Raw genomic sequence first — 14,663 nt, 5'->3', positions numbered from 1 at the left:
TATATCTTTATCCTCTTTTTTTTTACAATATAGTTGCCTTCAATATTTCCTTCATATACACTTAGCCACATTAGACACAGTTGTAGTTTCTGCTTCAACTGTCAAATATAACACAGAAAACTGAAGAGGAGAAGAAAAATTACTGTACTTACCCATACTTTCACTTAACATGTTCTTTGCTCCTTCCTGATATTTTAAGATTCCATCTTTTATCACTTACTTTCAGTTTATTTTTTAACATTCCAATGCCAATTTATTTTTAAAAGGGTTCTGTGTAATTCTATGGTTTCTTTGCCCCCCTCCTTTTTCATATAATTGTACAACCACTAAATATTACATAGGTTGTAATGACCTGGATTGGGAAGATCCCCTGGAGGAGGGCATGACAACCCTCTTCAGTATTCTTGCCTGGAGAATCTCCATGTAGGCTGGTGGGCTACATCCCATGGGGTCACAAAGGGTCCGACACAACCAAGTGACTCAGCACAAGCACAATGATCTTATACTATTACCAGTCACTCAGGAAAAATTTCCCCCCTCCCAACAACCATCCTGGGGGAACTAAAGGTCCTAAGAAGAGGCCAATTCAACATGGCCTCTACCCTGGTAGGAATGAAAAGATTTAAAAAAAACAAACAGAAATTGACTAAGAGGTATGTGGCCACCGTCTCTTAGGAGTGAGGCTCTGACTGTTGCCTAGCGTTGTGAAAGCCTGTAGCATGCAGTAGGGCAACCGCAAGACCTTGCAGCCACATCTTCCTCACACCAGTATGTCCATGTCACAACCCAGGTGTCACAAAATTCCTTCAGCAGGATTCTCTTCCACTGCTCTGTTATATGCATCTGGTCATAGTTGTCCACATGCTTCACCTTTTATGACAGGTTTTGGATCTCAACCTCTAGTTGAATCTACTGGTATTCAGTTTCTTCCTGAGTCCAGACTCCACACAGTATGCACACAGGTGTATGTCCTGCAGGGTATATATCAACACTTGTCCAAGAGCTGGCATCCTTCAGTAGGTACTACCAATCGATCCGTGTGTCCAGATTATTCATGACCCTCTCCTGAATCTTCTCATGAATCCACTGGTATGTCTGTGCCTCTCTCAAAGTAAAACAAGAATGTCTCGAGGGGTTCCCTAGCCTGGGCTTGCTGTCTCTGATTGACAATGTCAGAGTTCATCTTGTACCTTCTTCATGACTCATAGTACTCTTACGCTCCCGTGGGTCGTCCAATCTCCTAGACATATCCAGCAAAAGTCATGTTTACACTTGGGAGCATTGCATGTGATTGCAGTCTTCATTCTTATCAATGCAGATGTTGTGCTTGGGACAGTCTTCAGTGTGAGCACTAATGTAGTGGCCGACTCAGAGTCATCTGCACACTTTGAGATCCATTTCCAGATTGTGGCGCAGTCTGTGGAGGCATGATACATCTGATGACACTTAAAACAGAAGATTTTGTTGCACCACTGGCACTGTACTTGGTGAGCTCAGGGCTCCTGTACCCGGATAACCATGGGGCAGTCTGCATGACACAGCTGGAGCTGGCAGTGACTCTCCATGAAATCCCTGAAGATGTAGTGCCTGTATTTGTCTCTCGATTCTTCACTGAGCAGCAACAGAAACACGAAGTCCTCTGGTGTTCGAAGCGGGGAGTCCTGAGCCATGCAAGAGACACCCACACCCAGACCATCCTTGATAAGTACTGAGCAGTACTTCTCCAAGTGGCTGTGGCAAAACTTGTGCTGACAGGCTAGAGAGAGTAGGTTTTCCTTCCACACAAACTGCATACACATTGTGCAGTGGGGACAAGTTTCAGTGAATGGATTGAACTCAAGTCTCAACGAGAAGCTGAGCGGAATTAGACTTGTATTAGTCCAGTATCTCTGTGACTTGCCACTGGAAATTAATTAATGTAAGTTTAGCAACTCAATGAGGTACCTTTAGGACCGAGGCTAAAAAGCTGGTCATACATGCTCACCAAGGGCACCCTTGGACTCCTTGAAGCTGCTCAGCTTCTCTTGATGCTCGAGTTCAGCCCAGTCCATCAATTCAAACTAATTGCAGCATCTTTTCCTTAAAACTGTACTTTTTTTTGCATACACTTTTTCTTCTTTCTGCCCTGTGGACATTCGCCACCTAGTAAATGCCCATTCATATTTCAAAATTTAGTCCCATTGTCCAGTTATCAGGAAATATTCCCTGATTCACAAGCTTGATTTATTTGTCTTCTGCTTTCCCTTAATAGCCTTTCCAGGCTTCTATCATAATACTCACCATGTCGTACAGTAACATCTAGTAACCTTCCTCAACAATTAGATTCTATACAACTCATCCAATTTTATAGTTTCAGATTCTATGACACAGTAGTTGTTAAATAAGTGTTTAACAAAAGGGTGCACTTATCTCATTTATTGACTGAAGAAATATTTACAGAGTAACCTCAGAGCATATTTAGAAAGCACATGGGTTCCTGAGTCCATATTCTAAGTGAGAGAAGCCTTCATCATATTTCAGTTTTTCAGGTGCATCAGAGATCAAACAGACTCTCAAACAACCTGCTTGGAGGGGAGACTGGGAATGGCAGGGAAGACAACAGGGTTGAGGCACGACTGTGCCTGGTGCTGCTTAAGTGAGAGGAGAAGCTATGGAGGCAAGGGAGAGCACAGAGGCACCTTCCACCCAACGCACCCACACTGGAAAGGGGTGTTGTCATCACTTATCCAAACTCGGCAGGAATCCTCTCTCAAGGAATTTCTTATCTCACCAAAGAAGATATCATTAGAACATATACAAAGGTTAAAGCAGCGTTGCATCTCAGTCTTCTATCTCAGTTTTTATGTTCTAGTTCATTGCAAATGGGGCTTCCCTGGTGGCTCAGAGGGTAAAGCGTCTGCCTGCAATGTGGGAGACCCGAGTTCGATTCCTGGGTCAGAAAGATGCCCTGGAGAAGGAAATGGCAACCCACTCCAGTATTCTTGCCTGGAAAAGCCCATGGACGGAGAAGCCTGGTAGGCTACAGTCCATGGGGTTGCAAAGAGTTGGACACGACTGAGCAACTTCACTTAACTGCAAACACATATGAAAATCTCCCTTTAAAATCAAATGCTGGGGCTTCCCTGGTCCAGTGGTTAAGAATCCGCCTTGCAAAGCAGTGGACACCTGTTCGATCATTGGTCCGGGAGGATCCCATATGCCATGAAACAGCCAAGCCAGGGTGTGGCAACTTCTGAGCCCACACGCTGCAATTACGGAAGCCCAAACAGCTAGAGCCCGTGTTCCACAACGTGAGAAGCCATGCCAACGAGAAGCCCGTGCACCACAACTAGAGAAAGCCCACATGCAGCAACGAAGACCCACCAGTCAATAAATACCTAAACCTTTTTAAAAAATCAAATGCCACATTAGCAAGTAGGGTTCATATGTACAAGTGTTTGTAAATGAGAAGTATGTATTTTAGGGAGTGCATATGCAATAATGTCTCATCCACAACTGCTATAGGCAAGATGATCAAGAGAAAAATAGCAGCAGCTGATGCCAAATGTACAACTCAGATGGTTTGAAAACAAAGTAGCATTCCAAAGAACGTGGGCAAACTTCCCTCAGACACAGTCCACTAGCCAACAGATTAAATTTTTAAGATACATGAATAACTTCTTAACAAAAGCTTACCAAAAGATAGCAAAGACTTAAAAAATTAGAATAGTTTTATGAAATCCAAATACCTAAACATCTCTCCCATTATTCACTATCTCTGAGTGCAAAATAAAGATTTTCTGTTTCTTTTTCTTTTTTTGCAAAGTAGAAAGGAAATTTTGGCCTCTTCTTGTTAGATTGATTTTTTAAAAAGATAATGAGAAAAACAAATATTGTATATTAATATATATATGTATATATGTATACATACATATATACACATACATATATACATATATATAGATCCAACCAGTCCATCCTAAAGGAAATCAGTCCTGAATGTTGGAAGGACTGATGTTGAAGCTGAAACGCCAATACTTTGGCCACCTGATGCGAAGAACTGACTCACTGGAAAAGACCCTGATGCTGGGAAAGATTGAAGGCAGGCGAAGGGGACAACAGAGGATGAGATGGTTGGAGGACATCACTGACTCAATGGACAAGAGTTTGAGTAAACTCTGGGAGTTGGTGATGGACAGGGAGGCCTGGCATGTTGCAGTCCATGGGGTCGCAAAGAGTCAGACACGACTGAGCGACTGAACTGAACTGAATATATATAGAGAGAGAATCTAGAAAAATGGTACTGATAAACCTATGTGCAGGGCAGGAATAGAGATGAAGACATAGAGAACAGACTTGTGGAGAAAGCAGGAGAAAGGAGAGGGTGGGGTGAACTGACATATATACACTGTCTCTGTATACATATATACATAGAGAGTAGCACTGACATATATACACTGTCTCTGTATACATATATACATAGAGAGTAGCACTGACATATATACACTGTCTCTGTATACATATATACATAGAGACTAGCACTGACATATATACACTGTCTCTGTATACATATATACATAGAGAGTAGCACTGACATATATACACTGTCTCTGTATACATATATACATAGAGAGTAGCACTGACATATATACACTGTCTCTGTATACATATATACACAGAGACTAGCACTGACATATATACACTGTCATGTGTAAAATAGGTGGCTCGTAGAAAGCTGCTGTGTGACACTGGGAGCTCAGTTCAGTGCGCTGTGACAACCTAAAGGGGTGGGATGGGAGCAAGGGAGGGAAGCTCCGGAGGAGGGAATATATGTCTACTTCCAGCTGATTCACATTGTTCTACAGCAGAAACCAACACACCATTGTAAAGCAATTATCCTCCAATTAAAAGCAAGTATTAAAGAAAGAGAATGCACTTTGTACTCAATTGCACATTAACTGAACACCTCAGCATAAATTTATCAGAAGTAGGGGATGTGGGAGGAAGACAAAGAGGCTTTATAATTGATCTGATCTGGATTTTGATACCAGTTTTGTCACTTCATAGTCATGTGAGTCTGGATAAATTCTGTAAACTCTCCAAAGCTCAGTTTTCTCAACTGTCAATGGGAAATAAGCGTAGACATTACATGGCTTGACTAGATCAGATCAGATCAGTCGCTCAGTCGTGTCCGACTCTGCGACCCCATGAATCGCAGCACACCAGGCCTCCCTGTCCATCACCAACTCCCAGAGTTCACTCAGACTCACGTCCATCGAGTCAGCGATGCCATCCAGCCATCTCATCCTCTGTCGTCCCCTTCTCCTCCTGCCCCCAATCCCTCCCAGCATCAGAGACTTTTCCAATGAGTCAACTCTTCGCGTGAGGTAGCCAAAGTACTGGAGTTTCAGCTTTAGCATCATTCCTTCCAAAGAAATCCCAGGGCTGATCTCCTTCAGAATGGACTGGTTGGATCTCCTTGCAGTCCAAGGGACTCTCAAGAGTCTTCTCCAACACCACAGTTCAAAAGCATCAATTCTTCGGCGCTCAGCCTTCTTCACAGTCCAACTCTCCCATCCATACATGACCACAGGAAAAACCATATGGATTTTAATAAATAAACTTATTTATAAATATGTGTATATTTGTGATCACTCCTTTTTAATGTGACATTGGCACTGAAAAGGAGACCCCCACCCACGTATGCAATTGACCAGAATGGTAACGGTCATATGCAATGGCACAAGTAAAGCATCGTGCACCTGGCCTAGTGTGCTACGTGCACTCATGTTCTGTTTCCACTCACCCCACCTCTTTTCCCAGATTTCTATTGAGAAAATGGCAAGGTAAATAAGGTACTTCCTTCCTTAGTGAATTTAGACTGGCAAAGGGGTTAAAATGTACACAGATTAAGCCAAATGAACGCAGAATAACCCACATGTTAAGAGAACACAGGGATAAAGATTTGGGGCCAAGTTCCCCTGCACATCAGGATCAGTTCACACAAAGGCCATTTTAGATGGGCTTCACAGAACCATGGGGTGCTTCTGATGTGTGACTTACAGTTAATAAGTCTCACAGCTGAAGTAACATGTTAACACAGAAAGAGAAGCTAAGGCAGATGGTTCTCCAATAATGAACCCTAAAGAATTTCCACTGGTCACCAACTTGCAGAGCTGAACTGAGGATTGTGACTGGCCAGAACATGGTTTACTGCCTAAAATGCGACAGTGTTACCAGCTTCAGCAGAGATCAGACATTCCTTATTCTTCTAATTCCACCCCAAGGAATTCTCAGTATTCAAAGTACTAGGAGCACTCCTTCTGTAGTGCAGTCAATGAGAGAAATTGTGTCTTGGCTTCAACTTTAATCCATTCTATTCTTTCCTCAACTTTCTATAGAAACTAATTCCTTAAAACAAGAATAGAGGGTGTAAACAGGATCACTTAAGACATAAAGCACTTCTTGAAAGGGGGTATGATTTTACAAAGCAAAACACTATAAGGTGGCTTGTACAGCAAAGTCTGAAGAGCCCTGATAACATTAGGAGACATCAGGGTTGTGGATTTTCATGTGCTTTGTCCATTTATTAGTGCATTAGAGAGACAAACAGTGAGGATAGAAGAGGATCCCATTAATCCGACAGACCAGTGCAGGAATTAGAAACTGCTCATAACACCACCAGTCCAGGTTGTGGGTGTGAGAAGACATTATAAGCACTCAAGCCAAAAGTGGGTGGATCCATGGACAAGCCCATGCCCCTGCTTACAGCCAAATGCTTAATCTTCACTGAACATTCCTCATTCTAGGGAAAATAAAGGGATAATAACAGAAATAAGAGAGGGAGGACAGAGGAAATAAACCATGTGTCCTAAAGAAACAGTATAGGGATAATCATCTTTAAAATGCAATGGAAAACTACACCTCTTTAAAATTACTGACTACACAGACCAGTAGATTTCAAGTAAGTTACAGTACATTCATATGATAAAACATTTTGCAGACATTAGACACATATTCTTAAATAATATTTAATGCACCAGAAAGTGCTTAAAACATAAAGTAAAAAGAGCTGATGTAAAATCTGTACATACAGTGTTTATCAATATCACAAAACTAAAAGTTTGGCATGTGTGTTAGTAGCTCAGTTGTGTCTGACTCTCTGCGACCCCATGGACTGTAGCCAGCCAGTCCTCTGTCCATGGAATTCTCCAAGCAAGAATACAGGAGTGGGTTGCCATCTCTCCAGGGGATCAAACCTGGGTCTCCTCCATTGCAGGCAGATTCTTTACCATCTGAGCCACCAGGGAAGCCCTTGAATGTGTGGTAAATATATATATATATATATATATACACACACACACACATATATATATATAAAAACACACACTAGTTCTTACATCTGAGTGATATGATTATATAAGAATTTTAGCTTTTGATTTCTCCTTCATATTTGAATGAGATCCTTGCTGGGTACAATAATCTGGGCTGTAGGTTAATCCAGCAATCCCACTGCTGGGCATACACACTGAGGAAACCAGAAGGGAAAGAGACATGTGTACCCCAATGTTCATCACAGCACTGTTTATAATAGCGAGGACATGGAAGCAACCTAGATGTCCATCAGCAGATGAACGGATAAGAAAGCTGTGGTACATATACACAATGGAGTATTACTCAGCTATTAAAAAGAATACATTTGAATCAGTTCTAATGAGGTGGATGAAACTGGAGCCTATTATACAGAGTGAAGTAAGCCAGAAAGAAAAACACCAATACAGTATACTAACGCATATATATGGAATTTAGAAAGATGGTAACAATAACCCTGTATACGAGACCACAAAAGAGACACTGATGTATAGAACAGTCTTTTGGACTCTGTGGGAGAGGGAGAGGGTGGGATGATTTGGGAGAATGGCATTGAAATATGTATAATATCATATATGAAACGAGTCGCCAGTCCAGGTTCGATGCACGATACTGGATGCTTGGGGCTGGTGCACTGGGATGACCCAGAGGGATGGTATGGGGAGGGAGGAGGGAGGAGGGTTCAGGATGGGGAACACATGTATACCTGTGGCAGATTCATTTTGATATATGGCAAAACCAATACAATATTGTAAAGTTAAAATAAAATTTAAAAAAAAATAAAACCAAAAAAAAAAGAATTTTAGGTCCTTTCTAAAATTTTTCTGTTGTATTCCAAAATTTATGTGAGGTTACATTCATCATTTAAAGTTTGTTATATAATAATAAAAATGTAAAGATAACAGAGGTTGAGGGAAAGAGTTTTCAAAGCAAAGACAAGTCAGTAAGAAAGTAAAACCCAGGGTTCCCTGGTGACTCAGTGGTAAAGAATCCACCTGTCAGTGGAGGAGACACAGGTTCAATCCCTGGTCCAGGAAGACCCCACATGTTGTGGAGCAACTAAGCCCATGAGCCACAACTACTGAGTTTGTGCTCTAGAGCCCAGGAGCCGCAATTACTGAGCCCATACGCCGCAAATACTGAAGCCCACATGCCCTAAAGCCCCATGCTCTGCAACAAGAGAAGCCTCATGCACCACAACGAGAAAGTAGGCACCAAGTACCACAATTAGAGAAAAGCCTGCACAGCAAAGACGACCCAGCAGAGTCAAAAACAAATACACAAGTAAATAAAATTATTTTATAAAAAGAAAACAAAACCCATTTCCTGAGCAGCCAGAGCACTGGCATGTGGGTGCAGATAGCTGTGCTGAGGCAGAATATAGGGAATGGGGACAGGGCACAAAGGGCCTGAATACCACACTTAGGAACAGAGATTTTCTTCTGTCCACAGAGCATATTCTGAGTATGAGGGAAGGCTCAGCTGAAACTGTGCTTCTGGAGATTACTCCAGCAAGTAGCATCCTGAATCAATTAAAGTGAAAGACTATTTTAAGAGTCCAAGTGTCAGGCGATGACAGCTAAGCCTGGGTGATGAAGGTGAGGATGTGGTAGACCTGAGTGCCTGGTTATAACTCAACCAATGCTTGGATACAAATGGGAGAGGGGAGGATTAAAGATAGCCTCAAGGACTCCATTCTGGGTGGCTAATTAGAGAGCCATATTATTTACCAAAATTGAGGTAGGAGTATGAGTATATTTTCAACAAGTTGAGTTTAAAGCATCCAAGGAGATCAAACCAGTCAATCCTAAAGGAAATCAACCCTGGCTATTCACTGGAAGGACTGGTGCTGAAACTGAAGCTTCAAAACCTTGGCCACCTGATGCAAAGAGACGACTCACTGGAAAAGACCCTGATGCCTGGAAAGATTGAAGGCAAGAGGAGAAGGGGGCAGAAGAGGATGAAATGGTTGGACAGCATCACTGACTCAATGAACATGAGTTTAAGCAAACTCTGGGAGATAGTGAAGGACAGGAAAGCCTGGCATGGGGTCACAAAGAGTCAGACATGACTTAGCGACTGAACAACAACAAAGGAGTATCTTAAGATTCTAACAGCGAATTAGAAATGTGAATTTGAAACTTGAGAGAGAACTCTGGGCTGGTTACATGGATTCAGGAATCATCTGTATAGACATGAGTGGTGGATGGGGAAATGAAGAGTAGGAGAGAGAGAGAAGGGAGAAGGGACCAAGAAAGAGTCAGACAGAGGACACAGGCAATAACATCAGAGAATCATACTTTGTAACAAAGAAAAGTGGACACTGACAGAGTCACGAAAAACAAACAGAAAGGTGAGCCCTTATTTCAGTACCATGGAAAAAAGGATCTAAGAATGGTAAGTCACCCTCAATGGTAAATGTGGCACAAAATTCAGAGAGACTGAGCACTGAGAAACGGCTGCTGGAAATGGTGATGGGGGGTGGGGGCGGGTGTCAACTGACATTAAAATGTTTTCAGGTGAAACATTAAAAATAAAATCAGCCAGTCTCAGAATAGACATTTCTCTGCAGTAACTGTCACATTAAAAACACACCTGGAGAGCCAAACTCTAAGCATCACGTCATTTCTGCCTCACCCAAATGAGCTGAGACATTCACCTCTGGAATGCTACCAACTTGAGGCCATCACCACAGCAACGAACAGAACAACTGTTGTTTTTTAACTCTGCCCATCGCCAACTACATTGCAGGCTGTGAAATGCATAGAAATGAAGTTGTTCTTTCAAATCCTGTTGTGTGGGACTCAGCATGGTTGCAGGTGTCTGTGAACACTGCCTGACAGTGTATTTTCTTTAAAAACTAGAATGATAAAATCTACCAAGCAGTTTGGTAGCAGTCAGGAGAGACAAACTAATTCCTAGCTTTGTGGACTAAAATATATTTATCAATTCATATTGGATTTGATTGTTTTTTAAGACACAATTTTAGCAATTCCTTAATCAAACTGATACTTTTCCTTAATACTGAAGAGGAAATTCATACACCTAAAACATCCCTGCAAAAGCAAACCAAACACTGAAAGTGTTAGTCACTCAGTCGTGTCCGACTATTTGTGACCTCAAGGACTGTAGCCCACCAGGCTCCTCTGTCCTTGGAATTCTCCAGGCAGGAATACAGGAGTGGGTTGCTGTTTCCTTCTCCAGGGGATCTTCCCAACCCAGGGACTGAACCTGGGTCTCCTGCATATTGTAGTCAGACTCTCTACCGACTGAGATACGGGGGGAGACCTAAATCAAACACTGGGTCTTGCTTATATCTCTCCTTGTCCTGAAGGGCCAGCTTGGGAAAAGGACAAGAATCAGCTATTCAGTCTATTCTCTTTTTCACATAAATTGATTTTTCTTTTATTCATTTTATTGGCATTTGTATGAGCCAAAGTAGATAATACCTGAAACTATTTGAATCAATGCTACCGATAGGCTTCCCGGGTGGCTCAGTGGTAAAAGAATCTGCCTGCCAATGCAAGGAGATGTAGGAGACACTGGTTCTATCCCTGGGTCAGGGAGATCCCCTGGAGGAAATGGCAACTCACTTCAGTACTATTGCCTGGAAAATCCCACGGTCAGAGGAGCCTGGCGGGCTACAGTCCATGGTGTCGCAACGAGTCATACATGACTGAGCAACTGAGCACACACACATGCTACCTAATTACTGTTACTAACAGTGCTAAAATAACAAATAAAACATGCTTGAGAAGCAGCGCAGGGGAACTGAGAGTTGAAGATCCTTATATTATGTGTCTTACAATTACTAGATTCAGTAGAAAGGTATCATTAATACAATAGAGAACTCTCATAAATCCCAGTATGTCTGAATATGACCTTGTGGCATGAAAAATCTCCAGTCTTCAACATTACACAATGATAGCCTGAATGACCAATGAGCAAAGATACAGAAGAATACTTCCAAGTATCAACTGATTGTTTAGAACTGGCTTCGCTGGTGGCTCAGTGGTAAAGAACCCACCTGCCAAAAAGAAGACACGGTTCAATCCCTGGATCAGGAAGATCGTGTGGAGAAGGAAATAGCAACCCACTCCAGTATTCTTGCCTGGGAAATCCCATGGACAGAGGAGCCCAGTGGGCTACAGACCACAGGGTCACAAAAATGTTGGACACAACTTAGCAACTAAATAACAACAACGTTCCTAAGTTTATATTTACATCCAAGCTTTCACAATTTTTGCTATTACTGTGACCCTCCTGTACTATTACTTAACTTTTGTTTAAATCAATATTTTTAGCTGAGCCTCTTTCAAAGTGGCCTTATAGTATAAACATGTAAACACTACTAGATAAAATACAGTTTAACAAATGACTGACGTGCTAATACCTCTCAGAATACTGAATCTCAAAGATTCCATTTTCTTTGTTACATTCAAATAGCTTATGTACCCATATCTTAACGAATCTCTTCCCAGTGAAGCCCAATCTTAATGTGAAATCCTTTTACGAATGATAGTATGATCTGTTCTAAGAGGAGAACTTTTTAAGGCACAAGTCATATCATAGATCTGAACCCCATTCAGTCAACAAATTCAGGAGTGAAGAAGCAAATATGCACCTGATGCAACAGGCTGGGAGTAAGATCTAAATCTAGGCAGAAGGAGCCTAGGAGTAGAGGGATAGCATGAGGGAATTAAAAATGTGAATCCCAGAAGAATGGCTTCTAGCTTGAGGTCTCAACTCTGACTAGAAAGAGGAAAACACATACCAGTGTATCAGAACAACTACAACCAAAGTTCTTCATTTGACTCTTTCTGAGATTATATTACTTTAAAATTAAATATCTGATCTGATAATATAATATGCATTTTTTTCTTCACATCCCTGGCCCTCCAGGACTCCACACAAAATTCAAATGTTACAAAGGCAACTCTGTCTCTACACAGATCCTCTCCCGTGCCCCAGACCCTTTTGTTCAGCACTGAATGAGACTCTAGCCCCTAGGAAGCCGTCAACCACCTTCAGCGGGGAAGGAGTGAGCATGTGTGTGCCAGGACTGAGGGCCTGAGGACAACTATGGCTCTTGAGAAAGGGAGGAGGAAGGAGGAGGCCTTGTCTAAACTTCTGATCATCAACCAAACCTATACTCCTCCAACCTTCCCCAACTCTCTTTTTTTTAATTACTTAATTTAGGCTGTGCTGGGTCTTTGTTGCTGTGCAGGCTTTTCTCTAGTTGCAGAGAGCTGGGGCTCGTCTCTAGATGTGCTGCATGGGTTTCTCACTGCAGTGCCATCTCTTGCTGCAGAGCCTGGGCTCTAGGGCTCAAGGGCTTCAGTAGTTGCGGCATGTGGGCTCAGCAGCTGTGTCTCAAGGGCCCTAGAGGGTGGGCTCAGCAGCTGAGGCACATGCACTCATTTGCTCAACAGCCTGTGGGATCTTCCTAGACCAGGGATCGAACACCCACATCTCCTGCATTGGCAGGCGGGTTCTTTAGCACTGAGACACCAGGGAAGCCCCCACCTCTCTTAATAGTAATTTCACATTTCCAGTTGCTTGGGCCAAAAACGTTTGAGTCCTTCTTGATGTGATGCTTTCTTTCACATCCCAATCAATCAACAAACTCTCTAAATCTACCTGACAAATACACCCAGAATCCTTCTCCTTCTCACCACCTCCACAGCCACCACTATGATCCAAACCACCTTCACCTCCTGCATGGGTTATTGCAACAAACTCCTAACCAGTCTCCCTATATCCCCTTCAGCCTATTATACAACAGTCAGAGTAAACCTGCTTGTGTGTAAATCAGATCACATCACTCCTCTCCTCAGAACTCCAGGGGCTTCTCCATCTCCCTCACAGTAAAATCCATAATGTCCTTGAGGTAGCCCACACAGCCCTACATGTCCTGATCCTTGTCACATACTTGATCTTATCCTCATCCTCTTTTCCTCTTCCTGCTGGTCCTTCCAGTCTGACCCCTCTGGTCTACTCAAGACCCCTGACCTTTCAAGGCATCTTTTCTCCTCTAGGATCTTCCCTCTTGCTGCTGTTTTTGCTTGGGCATTCTTCCTCTGATAGTACCATCTCATTTCCTTTACATCTGTACTCCAAGGGAAGCTTCTCAGCTGGGTTTTTTTTTTTTTTTTTCCCCTCTAGCCACCTGATTTAAAATTTAATTTGCCCACCAGCACTCCATTTCTCTCTTTTATTCTTCTATGGCACACATCACCAACTAAAATGATGTATTTTCCTTATTTCTTTTATTCATTACTTCATGTTTTTAGATTGGGCTTCCCTTGTGGCTCAGCTGGTAAAGAATCCGCCTGCAGTGCAGGAGGCCTGGGTTCAATCCCTGGGTTGGGAAGATCCCCTGGAGAAGGGAAAGGCTACCTACTCTGGTATCCTGACCTGGAGAATTTCATGGACTGTATAGTCCATGGGGTCACAAAGAGTCAGACACGACTGAGAGTTTTTCACTCACTTCCTGCCTTTAGAATGTGAACTCCACCAAGAAAGTGATTTGTGTATATTTAATTAACTGCTGTAGTCCTAGAACCTAGATAGCTGTCTGGCCTATAGAATGTGTTCAATGAATGTTTATGGGATTAATGTGTAAAAGGAGGGATGGAAAGGACAGATAAATTATGAGAATGAATCTCCAGAAGGATAGCAGCACCATTTTAGAACCAGATTAAGATGAGTGGACTCAATTCAGAGAGGACACAACAAGAATGTCCTACTAATATAAGGAAAAGATAGGAATTTTTGTAATGCGGTATAGGAATAGTCAGTTTTCTTCATATGTAACTTGAACATGGCTTTGATTATTCAGCTCCATGAGAAGAAAAATCAGTAACAAAGTCTGTGATTCTAAAAACCTCATTTCAGAAATTTAAGAATTCATTAGCAAATGAGAATGAACCTGTCTCTAGGGACACCACCACCAGGGGAAAATTCAACAGCATAATTGGCCAATACCAGGAAAAACTACATGCAAAGCTTGAGCTGCTTTGATGTCTATAAAAGCCAGGGCTGAATTCTTGACATGTAAACAATTATAGTACTAAGCCATAGACAGTTTTGACTTCATAAATCCTTAAAGCCCCCATTAATCTGGACTTCAATAATGGATTGATACAAACAGTTTCAGATTTTCAGAGTGTCCTAATCTTGGCTCAGATGGTAAAGAATCCTTTTCTAATGAACAGTATCGAAGAAAGCAAAATCAAAGTGACTCAAAGTGGCACCTACTTCAGTCTGAAGGTGCCCAATGAAATGGTGAAGAAACAACTGTAATGTTGCAA

The 14,663-nt window shown here is 42.2% G+C and overlaps 1 protein-coding gene and 1 pseudogene across 6 annotated transcripts in view; both read right to left on the bottom strand.

The window, feature by feature from the left end:
* Positions 1-14,663, bottom strand: part of RGS7 (regulator of G protein signaling 7) — a 486,265-nt gene that overhangs the window by 390,943 nt on the left and 80,659 nt on the right. The gene's annotated exons all lie outside the window — the stretch shown is intronic.
* Positions 467-2,906, bottom strand: LOC113906500 (annotated as a pseudogene).

The sequence above is a fragment of the Bos indicus x Bos taurus genome, chromosome 16 (genome assembly GCF_003369695.1).
Source record: "Bos indicus x Bos taurus breed Angus x Brahman F1 hybrid chromosome 16, Bos_hybrid_MaternalHap_v2.0, whole genome shotgun sequence".
NCBI lineage: Eukaryota > Metazoa > Chordata > Mammalia > Artiodactyla > Bovidae > Bos > Bos indicus x Bos taurus.
The sequence above is the reverse complement of the archived record's forward strand: the minus strand, read 5'-3'. Positions and strand labels throughout refer to the sequence as shown.